The 17,786-nt window shown below is 54.0% G+C and overlaps 4 non-coding genes across 4 annotated transcripts; 2 read left to right on the plus strand and 2 right to left on the minus strand.

Moving 5' to 3' along the window:
• Positions 1 to 1,366: 1,366 nt before the first annotated feature.
• On the plus strand, positions 1,367 to 1,438 carry TRNAC-GCA (transfer RNA cysteine (anticodon GCA)). The gene has a single exon. It is a non-coding gene; the product is annotated as a tRNA-Cys (tRNA).
• Positions 1,439 to 8,317: 6,879 nt separating this feature from the next.
• TRNAR-UCU (transfer RNA arginine (anticodon UCU)) lies at positions 8,318 to 8,423 on the minus strand. The gene is made up of 2 exons: positions 8,387 to 8,423; positions 8,318 to 8,353 (listed from the first exon to the last, which is right to left on the minus strand). It is a non-coding gene; the product is annotated as a tRNA-Arg (tRNA).
• Positions 8,424 to 13,329: 4,906 nt separating this feature from the next.
• Positions 13,330 to 13,401, minus strand: TRNAG-UCC (transfer RNA glycine (anticodon UCC)). The gene has a single exon. It is a non-coding gene; the product is annotated as a tRNA-Gly (tRNA).
• Positions 13,402 to 15,572: 2,171 nt separating this feature from the next.
• TRNAS-AGA (transfer RNA serine (anticodon AGA)) lies at positions 15,573 to 15,654 on the plus strand. Its single transcript has one exon. It is a non-coding gene; the product is annotated as a tRNA-Ser (tRNA).
• The last annotated feature ends 2,132 nt before the right edge of the window (positions 15,655 to 17,786 follow it).

The raw sequence follows: 17,786 nt of genomic DNA on the forward strand, positions 1-17,786 counted from the left end.
GCAGTGGGATCAATAACCACATTCCTCAGTGTCTGTGGTGTTCTCCTTCCTTCTTCTCACAGGCAGAGTCGGGGGCTCTGAGCACCCAGAGACCCCTCCCTCTTCCTCCCTGGTCTCCGAAAAAACCCACCAAGTAGGGCACGGAGCCGCTGGGCCTAGGGGAGTGTTGGGAGAGGGGCTAGTGCTCCCTTTGCACACAAGAGGTAGGAGGATTCACTCCCATCTTCTCCTGCCTGTTCGCTGGTGCTGAGGGGCCGGCCCCTTTCCTGCCGCCCCAACTCTTATTCCCACAATGCACTTTGTGCAGGGCCCGTTGGTCTTTGTGCCAAAGTGCATGGCTGGGAGCCAGGACTCAGGACCCTTCCCCAAATATACAACCCCCCTCCCCACCCTCTGTTCAGCTCACACTGTCTGGCTGCCTCCAGCATGGGCTGAGCAGGTGACCTGCCCTACAGCTGGGAGAGCATCAGGCACCTGACCACAAGTCTGATCAGTCTGGGGATCAAGCACCCAGCACCCAGCACAGGAGTAAAACTGCCCCTGGGGAACCTCAGGACAAGGAATGTAAAACCCACAGAGCACAAGGCACTGACAGCCACCAGCCCAGCCCCAGCCGGTCCCACAGAGACTTGAACTCACATTGCAAGATTCAGAGTCTTGAGTGCTGCCCCTTACACCATGGGACCTACATATACAGTTTCTTGGGGGGGGGGGCACCTGGGACACTCAGGTCTCAGACTGGCTTCTGCTCTCCTGGCTTCCACCAACAGCTTCATCTCTCAGGACTCTCTGGCTACGTCTACACGGCACATTGATTTTGGAATGAGCTGTTCTTGAATAGTGATTCCAAAATAGCTTATTTTGAACTAGCACGTCTACACTGCAGGGAAACCTCAGAATAGTCTGAGGCAGGCTCCCCTAATGCAGACGAGCTACCGATTTAGAGCCCTGGGAGAAATAACTTAGAATGGGCCTAGGGAGGGGCCATTTTGAAGTAGCGGAAGTGGCGCATCTCCACACGCATTATTCTGAAATAGCTAATTGGGTACAGGCGTTATTCCTCGTAGAGTGAGGTTTGCAGAAGTTGGAATTTAGCTGTCTGATATTTCAGAATTTTTCACATTAATGGAATTGCTGCACAGACTTTGGCATTGTTATTCTAAATGGCCATTATTCCAAATTAACTTTTCTGTGTAGACATAACCTCTGTCCTGACCCAGCTCTGCTGCGTTCAAGACAAATTTCTCGTTATGGTCCATCACAGTCTGGGGTCAGTGGGGGGTCCGTCCCACCTGAGATGTGTCACACAAAAGCCTCATGTTCCCTGTCCAGTGCCTAACAGGGGCTGCAGGCATTTGTTTTGCATGGGGGTGTAGCTCAGTGGCAGAGTGTTTGACTGCAGATCAAGTGGTCCTTGGTTCAAACCCGAGTGCCCCCTTGGGAAATCTCCTTTCAATAGAAACAATTACTTCTCCAGTTCTATTGCATCCTGGATTTCTGTTGTATGTGCATGCTTTAAAAGAATACAAACTATTAATGTTTTCTGGCACCAATACACATAAACCAGGCAAACCCTTCCCACAGCTGGAACCAGCTCAAACCTAGTGTGCGTCTGGTTTCTGTTTCCATCCATTCAACAAGGATGTGATCTAGATGCCCATGGGCAGGTCCGTGGTCTCCATGGGCTGGGCTGTGCAGAAGAACAAGAACCACACCCAGCTGGGGAGGAAGGGCTGCTGTCAACCTTCTGGAGTTCGATTTAGTGAGTCCAAGTAAGACCAGAAAGCACCTGACTAGTGGCCAGAAGTCTGCTCTTTGCTGCCTTTGGTCTTGCTGTGAGGGCATGGCCAAGCTCAACTGCAGGAAGCTGACTCCAGCTACGTAAGGAGGGATGGTGGGAAGAGCAGAGACATTGGCCAGGCACCATTGGGGGCTGCCTCCCTTACCTCCCCCGTACCTGGCAGGTACCTGGGCCAGCTTAGCCATAGGGCCGCTCTCTGGGACAGCAAACACGGACACAAGGCAGGATTCTCTCATTCTAGAGCCATTCATTGGTTTTTCACCTGTCACAGCTACAGACTAACAGACCCCCCCCCCCCGAAGGGAGAGACTATGTGGCCCCCAGACCTTTTGTTTGCTGTTGCCCAGATACAGAGCATAGCTCTTGCACAAGGAGCCCTCTCTTACCACGCCGTACTGTAAATTTATTCACGCAAGAGTGGGCAGGCAGTGTGGATGCTCTGCAGATTCCTGAGCAAGAACGGCTGTACTTGCGCAAGAAGCCGCGAGTGTAGACATAGCCTAGTGTCACCGTCTAACTAATTGCACCATTAGGCCATGTCTTCACTCAGGTGGAGATTTCTGCAGCAATCCCTCTCGGGGATTACGTCTACACTGCAGGCTTTTTGCACAAAATCTTGCAGAGCGTCTATACTGCACACATGTTCTTGCGCAAGTAAATTTACAGTACAGCATCTGAAAACAGGGCTTCTTCCGGAAGAGTTATTCCTCTCCCCATGAGGAATAAACCCTCTTGTGCAAGAGCTCTTCCACAAGAGGGCAGTGTTGACAGGCAACATTAATTAATTAATTTCTTGCGCAAGAAGCCCCTATCTGAAATGGCCATCAGGGCTTTCTTGCGCAAGAGAGCGTCCACAGTGCTATGGATGCTCTTGCACAAACGCACATGGCACTGTGGACCCTCTCTTGTGCAAGACCTTTTGCAAAAGAACTATTCCACAAAAGAATTGTTGCACAAGAAGCCACCAGTGGACACTCTACCTCCACTTAGATCCCCAGGAGGCACTGGGGAATACTAACTTTAAATGGCTCTGGGCAGGAGTTATTTTGAAATAGCAGCAGTAGAGGGACATTATCCCTCGTGCAATGAGATTAACTGATTTGGAACTAGCCATGGCTGGCTTTTGGGGTGAGTGAGTAGGAAGAGAGAGGGGCCACTGGAGGCTCTTGGCCCTTTGGATGGCTCTGTGAAAAAAAAAGGGACCACACACCACTGAGGAACATGGGTATCAATCCCACTGCCTCTCACGTGCTAAGTGAGCACTTTAACACTGGAGCTAATTCCCCTGCTATGTGCTTCTGGAATTGTCAGAAGTGGTGCTAAGCTGCAGGACTTCTGTCCATCCCTGGGAAGTTGACACTACCTCCATTTTCACTTGAGGTAAGTAGTGGGGCTTCTCGGAGGTGGAGGGGAAATGGGGGCGGGGCAGACAGGACACCTCACGAGCGACTGGTCGAGGCCTCGCGATCGACCACTAGATCGCGATCGACCTGTTGGTGACCACGGAACTATACGGAGTGTGCTTGTGTGTGTGTGAGAGAGTGCATGAGTGTGATGTGTCATATGCATATGATAAACATTGATTAATGTATGTATGTTCAATAAATGTGGTGTGTTGCCTTCTCCCTCTGAAAAAAATCCCAGGTGCTTTTTTTAAGCATAACACAACCACAGTTAAGTTGCGGCCCTTGGCACGTGCTGTGGGAATCATTGTGGCTCCTGTGTGAGCAGAACAGAGGATTGGGGGCGGGGAGGATTCGTATATTTTGGGAAAGGGTCCTGAGTCCTGGCTCCCAGCCAGGTGCCTTGGCCCCTGCACAAAGTGCATGGTGGGAATAAGAGTTGGGGCAGAAGGAAAAGGGCAGGCCCCGCAAGCAGGTGGGAGAAGATGGGAGTGAATCCTGCTTCCTCTCATGCACAGGGGCATCACTTTTCCCATGGAGCTAATTCTGCCCCACCTGCAACCTGTCTCCAGTGCTCCTGCCACTGCCTGGCCCAGGAGGGTTGGTGTCCAGCAGCTCTCTGTCCCAGCGTGGCTGGCTTTTGGGAAGAGTAAGTAGGAAGTGGGGCTACTGGACCCACTTAGCTCCCTGGCTGGCTCTGCCAGTAATAAGGAGAATGGGGCTTGCCCCCACCTCTGGAGAATGTGGGTATCAAGCCCACTACCTCTCACATGCAAAGCGAGCACTCTACCACTTGAGCTAATTCCCCTGCTATGAGAGAATCATCCTTCTTGGAGGCTCTTCCCTTCTCCACAGGGACGTCTGCCTTCTAGGTCAGTTAGTCGAGCAAAAGGAGAAGGCTCCAAAAAGGCCTCAAGGGCAACTCTCAAGGAGACTCCCTGCAGCAAAGCCATGGGGGGGGGGGGGGTCTCTGAGATGGCCCCTGCCCTGCAGCCTGTCCCACCTGGCCATTATCATTGATTCTCTGTGAGGTCATCACCTCCCAATCTCCTTTAGCCAATAAGCTGAGGGGCTGCAAAAGGCCCTTGTGATGTCACTGCCACACCCACCCCTGCCCTCCAGGGTTAATGTCCTGACCCAGGCAGCCCCTTCGCATGGCTGAGCTGCTCCCAGGGGTGAAAGTGACACATTCAAACCAATCCCCTTGGTTCTAACCAGGGCCAGACAGAGGCATGGGTGAGCCGGGCACCAACCGATGGAGGAGGCCTGATGGCAGCTGTAAGGGGCGCGCATCAGGCACTGCACACCCAGCTCCTGCAGCACCGGCCCCGTGGTGCCGGCCAGTAGCACCCTTCCCCCCATGGCTGCGGGGCCTTACATGGCCCAGCGCACACACCAGCAGCGACAACTGGGCCAGACTGGGCTGAGCTTGCACTGTGCACCCTAGAGGTGGGCTCCGGGCTGCACTCCAGCAGCCATGTCCAGGCCGCGCATGTGCTGTGTGCCAAGGGGCAGCGCCGCGTGCCTGTGCCCAGGGCACCAGAATACCTCGGGCTGGCTCTGATTCTAACCAACGTTACTCCTCATTTTTTGCCCTCTGTGCCTTCTCCCACAGTACAGACCAACCACCCCACAACACACCCCCTTCCCACTTTCCTCTCCCCTTCCCCTGCTGGTAACACAAATAGGACTTTTCCTGTTCTTTCTCTGGTATTTATGTGGGGAATGTAGAACTGGGGAGGGGCTGGAGAAAGGACCTGAGACGCAGTGGAGGCTAGGAGGAAGGGCTAAGGCTGGCACCTTCCTCTGATGGTCCCACTGCCTCATATCAGGGGCCTCAGCAGCGCTGGGGGATGGCTCCAGGGGGAGAAGCCGGTTCAGGGGAACTTGAGCTGGTGGGCCACTGAAGCAGGCCACCAGCAGCAGCCCTCTGTGCAGGGCACATATGATCCAGGCCTCCCTGTCATATTGAGTCTCCCCGTGTGGCTTGGGCTCCAGAGCCTGCCCCCCAGCTGGTGCCTTGATGCCGCCACTGCAGCAGCAGGAATTTGGGCATCAGTTCCCCTGCTTTTGGGGACAGGAAGCCAGGCCAAGGCACTTTTAGCCACTGGGGCTGTGCAGGCTGGAGCCACCCCCTACCCAATCTCTGCGTTGCTACCTGCAAAGCACACATTTTTGCTTGTTTCTGCTTCTCTGTCCATAGCAAGCAACTAAAGGAAGGGAAGTCACCAAACCAAACACCCCTGTGGCCAGCACGGGCCTTGAACCCATGACCTCAGTGTTATTAGCACCACACTCTAACCAACTGAGCTTGCTGGTCTACAGAAATACAATTCACCAGTGGCCCTTTCAAGAAAGGCACCTGAGACCGCTGCTGGGCCTTCTCTGCAGCTGCCAATGGCTCTTCTCTGACAGGGCCACTGGCGACTCACTGTGATGTGCGCTGGCTAGTCCAGCTGGTTTGAGGGTTGGTCAAGGTGGCTGGCGGCCGGCAGACCCAGGGCAAAGAGGCAGCCGGAATGTCTTTCTGCCAGCACCTTGCCTCCCAGCTTCTTCCCTGTCAGCAACAGTCACAGCCCCTTTCGGCCCCTGGGTCAGCCCAGAAAGGAAGGCAGGAATGGGGCCTCAGATTCCAGGGTTCCGAGTTGTGAGCGCTGCCCTTGATACCATGGGACCTGAACCAACCACCCCTCACTCAACTGGGCCAAACTGGTGCCCCAGTTCATGCCCACTGGGACCTGCTTTACTTGGTTTCCTTCCACCCAGAGCCCTCTTCTTCTCCTGGGCTGCGAGGAGCATCACTGGAATCCTTTCTCATAGCCCAGCACAGGGCCATCTCTCCAGTAACAAGAGATGGGGCTGGTTTCAGGATTTCTTTTAGCCCAGCAGCAAGCAAGGGGAGATGGAGGAAAATCAACCCCGTTTGCAAGTTTTATGTGACAGGAGGGATGTGAGCTGGGGAGCCCACCCCTTCAGAAGGGCATTTGGATGCACCCAGGGGCAGCAAGAATTCAGGCCCTCAGGCCAGTGCATTGGGGACAATGTGTGAGCCGTCCAATAAGCATTTTCTGCTCCTACTGGGGAAGGCAGCTGGGCAGGTCCAGCCTGCAGCCCACGTCCCTTTCAGCTCCAGGTGCAGGATGTAACAGAGAAGGGAGAAAAGTCCATGGCTAGAGCCTCCTCCCAGCAGTCTGGCCCTGAGCAGAGTCTGTGCATGATGGAGCCTCTCCCAACAGAGCTCTGGCCTGTTCTCTGCAAAGTGCTCAGCTGTTTCATTTTTCTGCAGGCCCATTGTATGTGTCCCTGGTGGCTTCATTTACAGTTTTGAGTCTTTACATTTGCATCCCTTTTTGGAAAGAGGGTGCAAGTGTAAACATACCCTATGTGTGTGTAAACATAGCTAGAGCTGGTTTCCTTCAGGTGAGCCTGTCTGTGTCCCTACCGCAGGAACCCAAAGGGAGCAAAGAGCATACGTACTGGAAACTGGTGGGGGTACCCTCTGAATTTGATTTAGTGCGTCTTTGTTGGACTTGCTAAATCAAACTCCATAGGATTGATTGCCGCCATTCCTCTCCCACTAGGCATGGTTCTTGTTCTTCTGCACAGGCCAGCCCATGGAGATGAAGGACCTGCCACTGGGCATTCAGATCACACCCTTGTTGAATTGATGGGAACAGAAACCAGACACACAGCGGCTGTGTCTAGACTGGCCAGTTTTTCCAGAAAATCAGCCGCTTTTCTGGAAAATCTTGCCAGCTGTCTACATTGGCCGCTTGAATTTCTGCAAAAGCACTGACTTCCTACTGTAAGAAATCAGTGCTTTTTGCGGAAATTCTATGCTGCTCCCGGTCGGGCAAAAGTCCCTTTTGCGCAAAACTTTTGCGCAAAAGGGCCGCTGTAGACAGCTGCGATTTGTTTCCCGCAAAACAGCCCCGATCGCAAAAATGGCCATCGGGGCATTTTTGCGCAAAAGCACGTCTAGATTGGCCACAGACACTTTTCCGCAAAAAGTGCTTTTACGGAAAAGCGTCCATGCCAACCTAGACGCTCTTTTCCGAAAATGCTTTTAACGTAAAACTTTTCCGTAAAAAGCATTTCCGGAAAATCATGCCAATCTAGACGCAGCCAGCAGGTAAGAACTTGTTTCAGTTGAGAGATGGGTTTGTCCGGTTTACAGGCATTGACCCGGGAACACATTAGGGTTTGTAGTAATTTTAGGAATCCCCACAAAATAGAAACCCAGAATGTGGCACGAATGGAAATGCAAAGGCTTCAATGAAGTGCTGGTGGGGGTGGCCTCTGGGTTTGACTTAGTGGGTCTCAGTTGGACTTGGTGTTTGAAATTATGCAAATGAAGCTCAGGAAGTTCAAATCCATGCTTCATTTGCAATTTTGCTCATCTGGATTTGCATTCCTCCCTGGAAGTGAGGAACAGGGGGCATGGATCCCACTCTGTCCTGCAAAGGAATGAAATAGCTGAGCACTTTGCAGAGAACAGGCCATCACCCTGCTGGGAGGCGGCTTCATCATGCACACATTCAGCCTGCTGGGAGGAGGCTTTAGCCATGGACTTTCCTCCCCTCTCTGTTACTTCCTGCACCTGGGGCTGAAAGGGACGTGGGCTGCAGGCTGGTCCTGCCCAGCTGCCTTTCCCAGTGGGAGGAGAAAATGCTCATGGAAGGGCCTTTTCCAGAATAGCAGTGAAGTGCAGACATAGCCTGAGTGTTGCTCAGCACTAGTAGGAGACAGGGAGGGACAAAACAGTCTAATGGCACCTGCAGCCTTTCAGAACAACCCCCAGCCCCAACCCCAAGAACCAGCCCTCCCCTCCACCCTCACTGGGGTCTGCTGGACAGGTGTAGACGGAGGCATGGGCAAGCCGGGTAGCTGCCCAGAGCGCCAACCAATGTGGGGTGCCTGATGGCAGATTTAAGGGGCAGCCCGGCTCCCGCAGCACCTTCTCACCTGCATCCCTGTGGTGCAGGCCAACAATGCTCGCCCCACCTGGGCCAGGCCTGCTGCTGGGAACTGCCTGCATTCAAGCCCACCCCTGTGTCAACCTAAGGATTGCTGGTCTATAAAAGCTGCCTTGGAAATGAGGATGCAGCTAAAGTGACTCTAGTGGGACTTGAACCCACAACCTTTGAATGTCTAGCTATGCTTACAACAGTTTTCTGTAACTTAGAAGTCCAATATGCTTTCCATTGCACTACAGAGCCTGATGAGTTGCTGAGCTTGATATCTCCACCTCTGCTTTGCAGCATGGCAATTGCTGGGGGAAAAGAAAGGGGAGCCAGATCTGTCTCTTTTGGGAGAGCAGGTAGAAAGAGGGAGGGGGCCACTGAGCCCCCCCAGTGAAAATAAGGGCTAAGAATTGAGCTGCACTTGGAGAATAGAGTCAGCAACCCCACTGCTTCGTGCATGCTAAACAAGCGCTCTACCACTCGAGCTGATTCCCCTGCCTGCAAATGCCTCACCTATCTTGTTCCAGAGCCCTCAACATCCCTGCGGCTGCCCGAGGCTCCTTTCCGAAAGGGCTGCTTGTGAGACTGACACCTGTGGGCCTGCTAGCTTGGAGGTTTAGAACATGGTGCTCCTATCACACAGATGTGTCTTAAGAGCAAGCCCCTTGTTTCAAACCATAACGGGCTTGCTATTCCGACGTCCCTGCAAACCTCATGGCAGGAGGAGTGAGGGACATTTCGCAATAGCGATTTATTTGGAACTAAGTGCTGTGTAGCCAGCACCAAATTACAAAATAAGCTATTTCAAAATTGACTTGAAATAAGCTACACAATTGTATCGCTTATTCTGAGCTATGGGACACACCCCTAGTGAGTTAGAGCACAGCTCTGCCCCCAGCTCCCTGCTCCACGCACTGACTCCCTTGCTACCATGGGGCAGTTTGCATTGGCCTCTTCTCTTGGCAACCAGGCTTCAGCCAGGACTGAGATTGTCAGGCAGGAGAATGTGACCCGGCTCCCTGCACCTGGGCCCTGCATTTCTCATCCCTCCAGAGACAGATGAGTGTAGATTATGAAACTTTGTTGTTGTTGTTGTTGCCTTGGAAACTCCTCACAGACCTTCCCCTGGGGGCCCTGGCAGCCGCTCACATTGCACAGCTTACTTCGAGGTGAGGGTGCTGTGTAGACGTGCCCGTCCTGTTGAGGACCAGCCTGCTGGGGGGAGGCTCTGGCCACTTCCTTTCCTCGTCTCTCTCAGACTGTGTCTACAGTGCAGGGCTACGTCTATACTGCAGGCTTTTTGTGCAAGAGCAGCTGTTCTTGCCCAAAATCTTGCAGAGTGTCTACACTGCAGGCACATTTTTGCTCAAGTAAATATATAGTAAATTTATACTTCAGCATCAGACAACAGGGCTTCTTGCACAGAAGTTATTCCTCTCCCCACGAGGAATAAGCCCTCTTGTGCAATCACTCATCCACAAGGAGGCAGTGTGAACAGGCAACAAGGGTTTCTTGCTCAAGAAAGCCCTATAGCTAAAATGCCCATCAGAGCTTTCCTGCGCAGGAGAGCGTCCACACTGCCATGGGAGCTCTTGCAGAAATGTACTTCTCTTGTGCAAAAGCACATGGCAGTGTGGACACACTGTTGCACAAGACCTTTTGCAGAAAACAGTTCTTGAGCAAGAAGCCTGCAGGGCAGATGTAGCCAGGGGGTGTTTGGGTTTGTTACCAGCACTGAGCTTTGTATAACAATCCAGGGAACATTGTGAAAAGGCAAAACCTTCCAGCTCTGGGTGTCCCTGGCCAGTCAGCAAGTGGCACAAAGGTTCCCTGAAGCACTGACTTCAGGTGGTTTGAAACAAACCCTTGCACCTGAGAGGTGATTAAGGTGATAGACTGTTCAAATCCCATTCTCACAATGTGTTTGCAGCCCTCTCTCTTGCATCTCCCAGAAGTTCAGTGCCAGCCCCTCCTGTACCCTGCCTGCCCCAGCCCCTCCCACTGCAGCCTGGGGAAAGGGGAAATCTCCACAGAGACACTCCCAGATGGGACCCTCAATCCCTTCTGCCCTCAAGGGGAAACCTCACAAAGGAGATTCCAGGCAGCCAGGCCATGGGGGTCTCTGAGATGCCCCAGCCCTGCAGCCTGTCCCACCTGGCCGTTGCCATGGACCCTCTGTGAGGTCACTGCCTCCCAACCAACGAGCTGAGGGGCTGCACAAGGCCCTTGTGATGTCACTGCTTCCTTTCAGGCTCATATCCTGCCCCTGGCCAGCCCCTTGGCATGTGTGAGCTGCTCCCCCTCTGCCCCGTCACTCAGGGCTGGTTCTGGGGCTCAAGCAGGGAACATCAGAGGCTGCTCAGGGGGCCACATTGCTAGGACCCATGGAAAGCTGATTTTCATAGGGGTGTGATCAGCCCTTCCTGTGTATCTGGCTTCTTCAAAAGGGGCTTAATCAGGAGCTAAAAGTTGAAGAAGGGACATTTAGAAGGGTGAATTTCTGTCCTTGTGATGGCTTTCTGTATGCCCCAGTGGCCTAATGGACAAGGCATGGGCTTTCTAAGCCAGGGGTTGTAGGTTCAAATCCCACCTGTGGTGACAGTTCTCTGTCACTGACAAAGAGCTTATCTTCTTCCTTTCTTCCCCTCTGAGAGACAGTTGGCAAGTTTGCTCTACAGTGGTTGTTTCCCTCTCTACAGAAGCTGTTCACACCCCTCACTAGCAAATGCTGGTGTAAGATGCAGCTATCCAAAGTCAGAACAAAGGGGCACATTTTGCCCTAGAAGGCCCACGAGTGACAGGCAGAGCAGCATCTGTCTAGAGACAAAGTGGAGCCTGAGGATGAGAAGGCCCATGAGAGGCAGAGACTCCAGAGCAGTGGGGCTTGTTATTTGGTCTGGCAAATGGACAGAAAATCCCCAGGCCCTGAGCATGGTGCGGGCAAGGCCCGTGGGGCAGTTTGCCTGGTGGGGTTTGGGGGGTGGAGAAGCTGTGAAGCTCTGTGAGTGGATAAGGTCCCTGGCTGTGCTGCGCCACCTGCCGTGTGTGTGACTCAAACTGTCCCTCGTCCCCTTTTGTGTGTCTGTTGCGCTTCCAGTGTCTTTCCTCAGGCACGTTCATCCGGCAAAGACCCCACCAGGGATCTTGTATCTTCCTTTGTGCAACTCAGCTGCAGACACTGCCAGGGCTGAAAGGAAATTGCTGCACTTTGAGAGTCAAAGGTGTTGTCTGGGACCATAGAGTAGAGCAGTTTCAGCCAACAACCTGAGGAGGGCACTATGGTTCAGCTGGCTGAAGCACTTACCTTGTAAACCGAAAAGCTTGGGTTCAACTCCCAGTGGTACCTTATTGCAGCCATTGCTCACATTTTCCCAGGTCCTTCTGGGACAGAGAAGAGGCCTCCCCTGGCCACCCATAGAACTGCTGATTCAGGAACAGGCTGATTGGAGGAGTGTTGGAAAGAAGGAAACCACAAGAGAGAAGCACCTGATGCCCACAGACCCTCACTCTCCATGGCTGCAGGAGCTGCAGAGGTTGCACCCTCAGGCTCTCTGAGCACAGACACCCCCAGTGAATCACAAGGGTGTGTGGTGCTGGCTCTCCTGCCCCAGCAATTGCAGTCAGAGCCCTGCCTTGCCAGTGCCAGTCACAGCAGCCTCTGCACCTGCTCCAGGCTTGTGGTTTCCTTCTTCCCAATTCTCCTCCCCAATCAGCCTTTTCCTGAACCAGCAGTTCCATGGGTGGCCAGGGGAGGCCTCTCCTGTGTCCCAGAAGCTGCCAGGCTCTGAGTCTTGCCCCCTTCGTGCCCTCCTCTAAATTCTCTTTTAAATTGGTCTTTATGGTCCTACTCAGGGTGTTTTTCTCCTCAGCAGTGCACAAGAGAGAAGCTGTTGCCATTGGTCCTGCAGGGCAAGACGAGCTTTGCCTGCCCCCTCAGCCTGACTTGCTACTTGGCCCCATTCCCGCCTCCCTTCCTGGGCTGACCCAGGGGCCGAAAGGGGCTGAGGCTGCTGCTGGCAGGGAAGAAGCTGGAAGGCAAGGTGCTGGCAGCAAGAGATTCCGGCTGCCTCTTTGCCCTAAGTCTCAGTGTGCCATATCGACTGCCAGCCACCTTGACCAAACCTCAAACCAGCTGGTTGAGCCAGCCCACATCATAGTGAGTCACTAGTGTCCCTATCAGAGAAGAGCCCTTGGCAGCTGCAGAGACAGATTTCAGCTGCTGGAGGCGCCTTTCTGAAAGGGCCATTTGTGAGCCGTGTTCTGGTTGGCTGGCTAGCTAAGTTGGTTAGAGCATGGTGCTGATAATGCTAAAATCATGCGTTCAAGCCCTATGCTGGCCACAGAGTTGTTTGCTGTGGTGACTGTTCCACCTCCCTTTAGCTGCCTGCTATGGACAGGGAAGCAGAAACAGGCAAGAGGCTGAGGCTTTTCAGGAAACAGGCCAGAGAACTGGTAGGAGAAGGCTCCAGCCTGCACAGACCCAGTGGCTAAAAGGCCCTTGGCCTGGCCTGCTTTCCCCAATAGCAGGCAAAACTCTTCTCTTCCCTCTATTGTGGGGCTACTCATGGGCCTGCTGGCTCAGCTATTTAGAACTTGACACTAATAATGCCCAGGTCACAGATACAAGCCCATGCAGACCCCACAATAGCCAAATTAGTTTTGTTTGAGCTGTTCCCCACGAAAAGCAGTGAGAGGGAGCCCTTGGCTGTGGGACCCACTTGTGCCTGTTGTTCAGGGTTAAATAAGATCTCCCCCAGGAGGTTTCCTGTTCCCTTCCCACCTTGCATTGGCTGGGAATCAAATCAAGCAAGAGGCAGCAAATGCCAGGCACTGTCATGTTCTGGGCCACAGCTAAAGACCCTCTTGGAGCTGTGGTCCGAGGAGGAGTCTCTGCAGGCCCTGCAGTCCAGGTGGAGGAATGCGGACATTTGTGGCTGAATGGCCAAGCAAAGAAAGGCCACCTCCTTTCTACCCCCGCATCCTAGACCAAGTCAGAGCCAAGGTCAAGGAATTGCGGCAGGGGTATGTGAGGGAAGAACCATATTACTGTGCATGCTCTTGGAGAGGGTGAGAGGGAGCCAGCCCACAGCTGCAGGACCTGTTTATGTAGGGTTCAAGTGAAAAAACCTCAGGAAGGAACTTTGATGATCCTTCTTTACAGTGCATTGGCTGGGAATCGAACCCCAGTCAACTGCTTGGAAGGCAGCTATGCTTACCACTATACCACCAATGCCTGCTTGCAAAGCTGCTAGGAAAATTAGTGAGGCAAGGCAATGTCTGCCATGCGGCTAGCCAGAGGCAAGAGGGTGCCTGTGTGGTTTGGGTAAAGCATAACTTCTTGGCCATTAGGCAAAGACCAGAAGTGGTGATGCTGGGCTAGTGGTTGCCCTGCACTCTCCGTGGTGTGAGGAACTGGGTGGGAGAGGAGTCCCAGGGGTTGTTGGGTGGGAGAGTAGAGTTTATCAGACTTTGGGCTAAGCTCTAGAGCAGCCAAGGGAGAGGTGGGGAAGTGGCTTCTGAATACTCTGTGTCGCCCGGGGATGAGGACCAAGAGCCGTCCTTGTGTTTTTTGCCATAAAGTGTTGTTTCTGGGTCCTTTGGCTAAGATGGAGCACTTCTGCCTTCCGGAGAGCCATGTCACAGGCACAAGCACCAGAGACCCCTCCAGGGACACATCACAGGCAGGGCCGGACTGCACCATTCCGGTGCCCCGGGCTGACAGTTCAATTGCGCCCCGGGTTGGGGGAGGGCGCATACGCGGAGCTGGTGGCAGCAGGATGAACGTGCCTGACCCAGCCCGGCTACCAAGCATGTCCCCCCCCACCCCGGGCAGCCGCTGCTGGGTGGCTGCTGGGAGCTACTGCAGCCCACAATCCGGGAGCCGGGCACGCAGCGCCTGATGGCAGCTATAAAGGACGGCTGCCCGGCTAGCCCAGGCCTTAATCTGGCCCTGGTCACAGGACCAAGCAAGGGGCAGAAACATGGCCACTGTCATTGTCTGGGCCAGAGATAAAAACCCTCTTGGAGCTGTGATCTGAGGGGGAGTCTCTGCAGGCCCGGCAGTCCAGGCGGAGGAATGTGCACATTTATGAACATAAAAACATCAGAACGGCCGTACTGGGTCAGACCAAAGGTCCGTCTAGCCCAGTAGCCTGTCTGCCGACAGTGGCCAGCACCAGGTGCCCCAGAGGGGGTGAACCAAAGACAACGATCAAGCAATTTGTCTCATGCCATCCGTCTACAGCCTCTGACAAACAGAGGCCAAGGACACCATTTCTATCCCCTGGCTAATAGCCTTTTATGGACCTAACCTCCATGAAATTATCTAACATATGGCCCAATGGCTGTTGCCCTTACAAAGAAAGGCTGCTTCCCCCCTCCTGCATACTAGACCAAGCCAGACCCAAGGTCAACGAATTGCGGGAGGGGTATGTGAGGGCCCGTGAGGGCAGGTCCTGCTGTGGGGAAGCACCGCAGCACTGTGCATACTGTGAGGAACTGGACCGAATCCAGGGGTGTGAGGAGCCCCTGTCTCCAAGGATAGTTGTGGAGTCTGGGATGGAGACACCTGGGCAGCAGCAGCTGCAGCTTCAGGATGACAACGCTGCTGACCTGCAGCGCCAGGAGACACAGGAGGACTCCCAAACATCTTCAGGCAGCGGGGAGGGAACATCCGGTGAGTGCTGGGAGGTTGCAGCACACAGGACATGTCTACACTTGCAGTCTCCTTCAGGAGAGTGATGCTAATGGAGACATTTGAAATTGTAAATTAAATTGGGATTTAAATATCCCGTGCTGCATTTGCATAATCATGGATGGGCGCTGTTTAAAAATACTTTATTATGAAATAAAAAACACTGTTTAGATGCAGTTATTTTGGGAGAAAACCCTTCTTCCGAAATAACCCTTAAACACTCCCCTCTGGTCTGGACCTAACAGCAGTGTCAGCGTTTGCTAGTCGGGGCTCTGGACAGCACCTGCACAGAGGAAGATGGCAACTGCGGGACGCCCTGGCCAATTGTCCCAATGTCTCACAGCAGAAAAGTAAATAAAAGAGGCCAATGCAAACAGCCCCTGGCAGCAAGGGAGTCAGCACGTCCGTGGGCGGGGCAGGGAGCTGGGGGCAGAGCTGGGCTCTAACTCGCGGGGTGACCTTGGCCCATTCAGTGAACCTCTCTCTGCCTCCATGGCCCTGTCTGTTCAGCAGGGACAGCAACACTCACAGGCCCATAGGAGGGGGCTGGTTTGATGCTTCACCACATGGCCCAGCAAGGAGCCCCCAAGCTCCTCCTGTGCTCAGGGAGCCAGGTTTGCTGTGTGAATTCTGTGGGGCAGGTGCCATCAGGCCTGGGCACTGGGATTATTTACCAGTTTCTCTGGCCCCAGGGCACTACTGCGCTTGCAGCTGTGATGGCTGAGTGATTAAGGTGTTGGACTAGAAATCCAATAGGGTTTCCCTGTGCAGGTTCAAGTCCTGCTCATAGCGAGATCTGAGTTTTGGCCACACTCCTAACCAGGCAACAAGCTGCACAACCGGACAGCCACTCTCCCTATCCCCAGTCAATCCCTTTCTGCGCCTTTCCGAGAGAGAGACGGGTCCTGGTGCCTCATTATGGGTCCCTGAGCTCTAGGGAAACTCTCAGCTCCTGCAGTCTCTGCCCCTTGCCCAGCACCCTATGGCTCAGCCCTACCCCTGGGGGCTGCCCTGCTCCAGTGGATGATAGGAGTTGAGAGGATGGAGCATCTGAGCCTGCCCCCAAAGGTCTATCCATGAAGGGCAGAAATGTTGAGGATATGATGTGGGTCACTCCTCCCAAGGCACACAGCCCCCTCCCCCCCCCGCCCTGTGTTGGGAGGAAAGGGTCTAGAGAAGTATTGGGGGGGGGGGGTCTTGTTCCCTTGCTCTGCCTTGGCCAAAGAATTAGTAACAGAATATTTGTCCAAGTTTATGTACAGAAAAAGCCTACAAGCATGTTTCTGTGGGGTAGTGGTTATCGTGTTTGTTTAATGTGCAAAAGGCTCCTGGTTCAAAGCCAAGCAGAAACTGGGAGTTCTGCTCTGATTTGTGGCTCCCCAGGTAAACACAGCTCCTGCTGCTTGGGATAAGCCCAACTCCAGGCTGAGTAAACCAAGGAACAGCAGGAGCCCTGCCCTAGAAAGGGAGGGGCCAATGTATGTGAGTTCATGGCCTAGACAGACAGCCCCAGGCTGGGAAGACAGAGCTGCCTGACATCTCTAGCACTCATCAAGCCCAGGGGGGCACATCAGTGCTAGCAACATGCTCATGTGGTGCCATCTTCCAGCCAGGCCAACAGGGGAGTGTTTCTTAGGAGGCCACCTGATTTCCTGCAAGTGTAGCCCTTGTACCTTCCCCCTGGCAGGATAGATACCCAGGCTATAGCTCAACTGTCCTCCTACAGAGTAGCTTGCAATGACAGCTCTAAGCAAAGCCATTAACTTGGGGTTATTAGCCACTATTAACACATGCCAAAGCCTGGGATTGAACCACGGACTTTCAGATCTTCAGTCTAACATGCTCCCAACTGCACAATCCCATTGGCTGGTTTCAGGCCACATGAAGCACCATCCCCCCTCCACTCAGGCTCTTATTCACCAACCCACATGGCCCCTGCAGCCTGTGTGGGGGCAGGGCAGGCTGCCTGAGAAATGTGCTGAGCTGCTGGCCGGGAGTGAGCCAGGTAAGTCTCCCAGCCAGAGCCTCCCTTCCCTCAAGCCACTGGTACCCCACGTAAACCAAACTTTCTGCCCCCCTCCTGAACCCACACCCCTCCCAAATCCTGCACTCCAATCCTGTGCCCTAGGTCACAACCCAACATGCTGCAACCGTTCCTGCACCCCAGTCCTCTGCCCCAAGCTCCTGTCTGCACCAACCTGCATCCCAGACCCCCACCTCCTCCGTTAATAGCATGGAAAAGTGCAGCCCTGGGAGTGGTTCTCCTTGAAAACTCATTGCCCACCCCTGCTCTAAGCTGTGCAACAGCCCAGCCCCATAGCTGCCATGTCTCCCCAGAGCCCTTAGGCTGGCACCGGGAAGGCCTGAGTCCAGGCAGTGCCCAGGGGAGCCCAGGGAGGGTGGAGGGAAAGGCTGGAATTTGCAGGTGGGGCCAGGGGCTGTTCTGAAAGGCTGCAGGTGCCTTTAGACCCTTTTGTCCTTCCCTGTCTCACCCTAGCGCTGAGCAACACTCAGCGTTGGTCTGAGCATCCGTCCTGCTCTGGGACGTGTCTCTGTGGCAGGAACCTGCCCAGGTGGCTCTCGCAGTGAGGCCCCTCCCTGGCAGCACCGAGCAGAGAGAGCCGAGTAAAGGGAAGAGGCAGTACCTGGGTGCAGGGTGGGGGGGAGGAAGGGAAGACTCCATGGACATGTAAGAGGGAGGCTCTGCCCTGGCCAGTGGGGAATTGTTGCCTCTCCGAGGGGCCCAGGCCTGGTGGGTCATTTCCCCAGGTTACTGAGTGGGGGCTGCAGCCAGTTCTGTGTTGTCTCCTTCAATAACAAAACTGAACCAATGGATCTTGTGCCTACCTGACTGCACGCTGGGCTAGTTCTGTGTGCGCCACGGAGCTTCCTGTAGCGCTGCCCATGCAAGAGAGGGTAGGGGC

The sequence above is a fragment of the Pelodiscus sinensis genome, chromosome 31 (genome assembly GCF_049634645.1).
Source record: "Pelodiscus sinensis isolate JC-2024 chromosome 31, ASM4963464v1, whole genome shotgun sequence".
Classification (NCBI taxonomy): Eukaryota; Metazoa; Chordata; order Testudines; family Trionychidae; genus Pelodiscus; species Pelodiscus sinensis.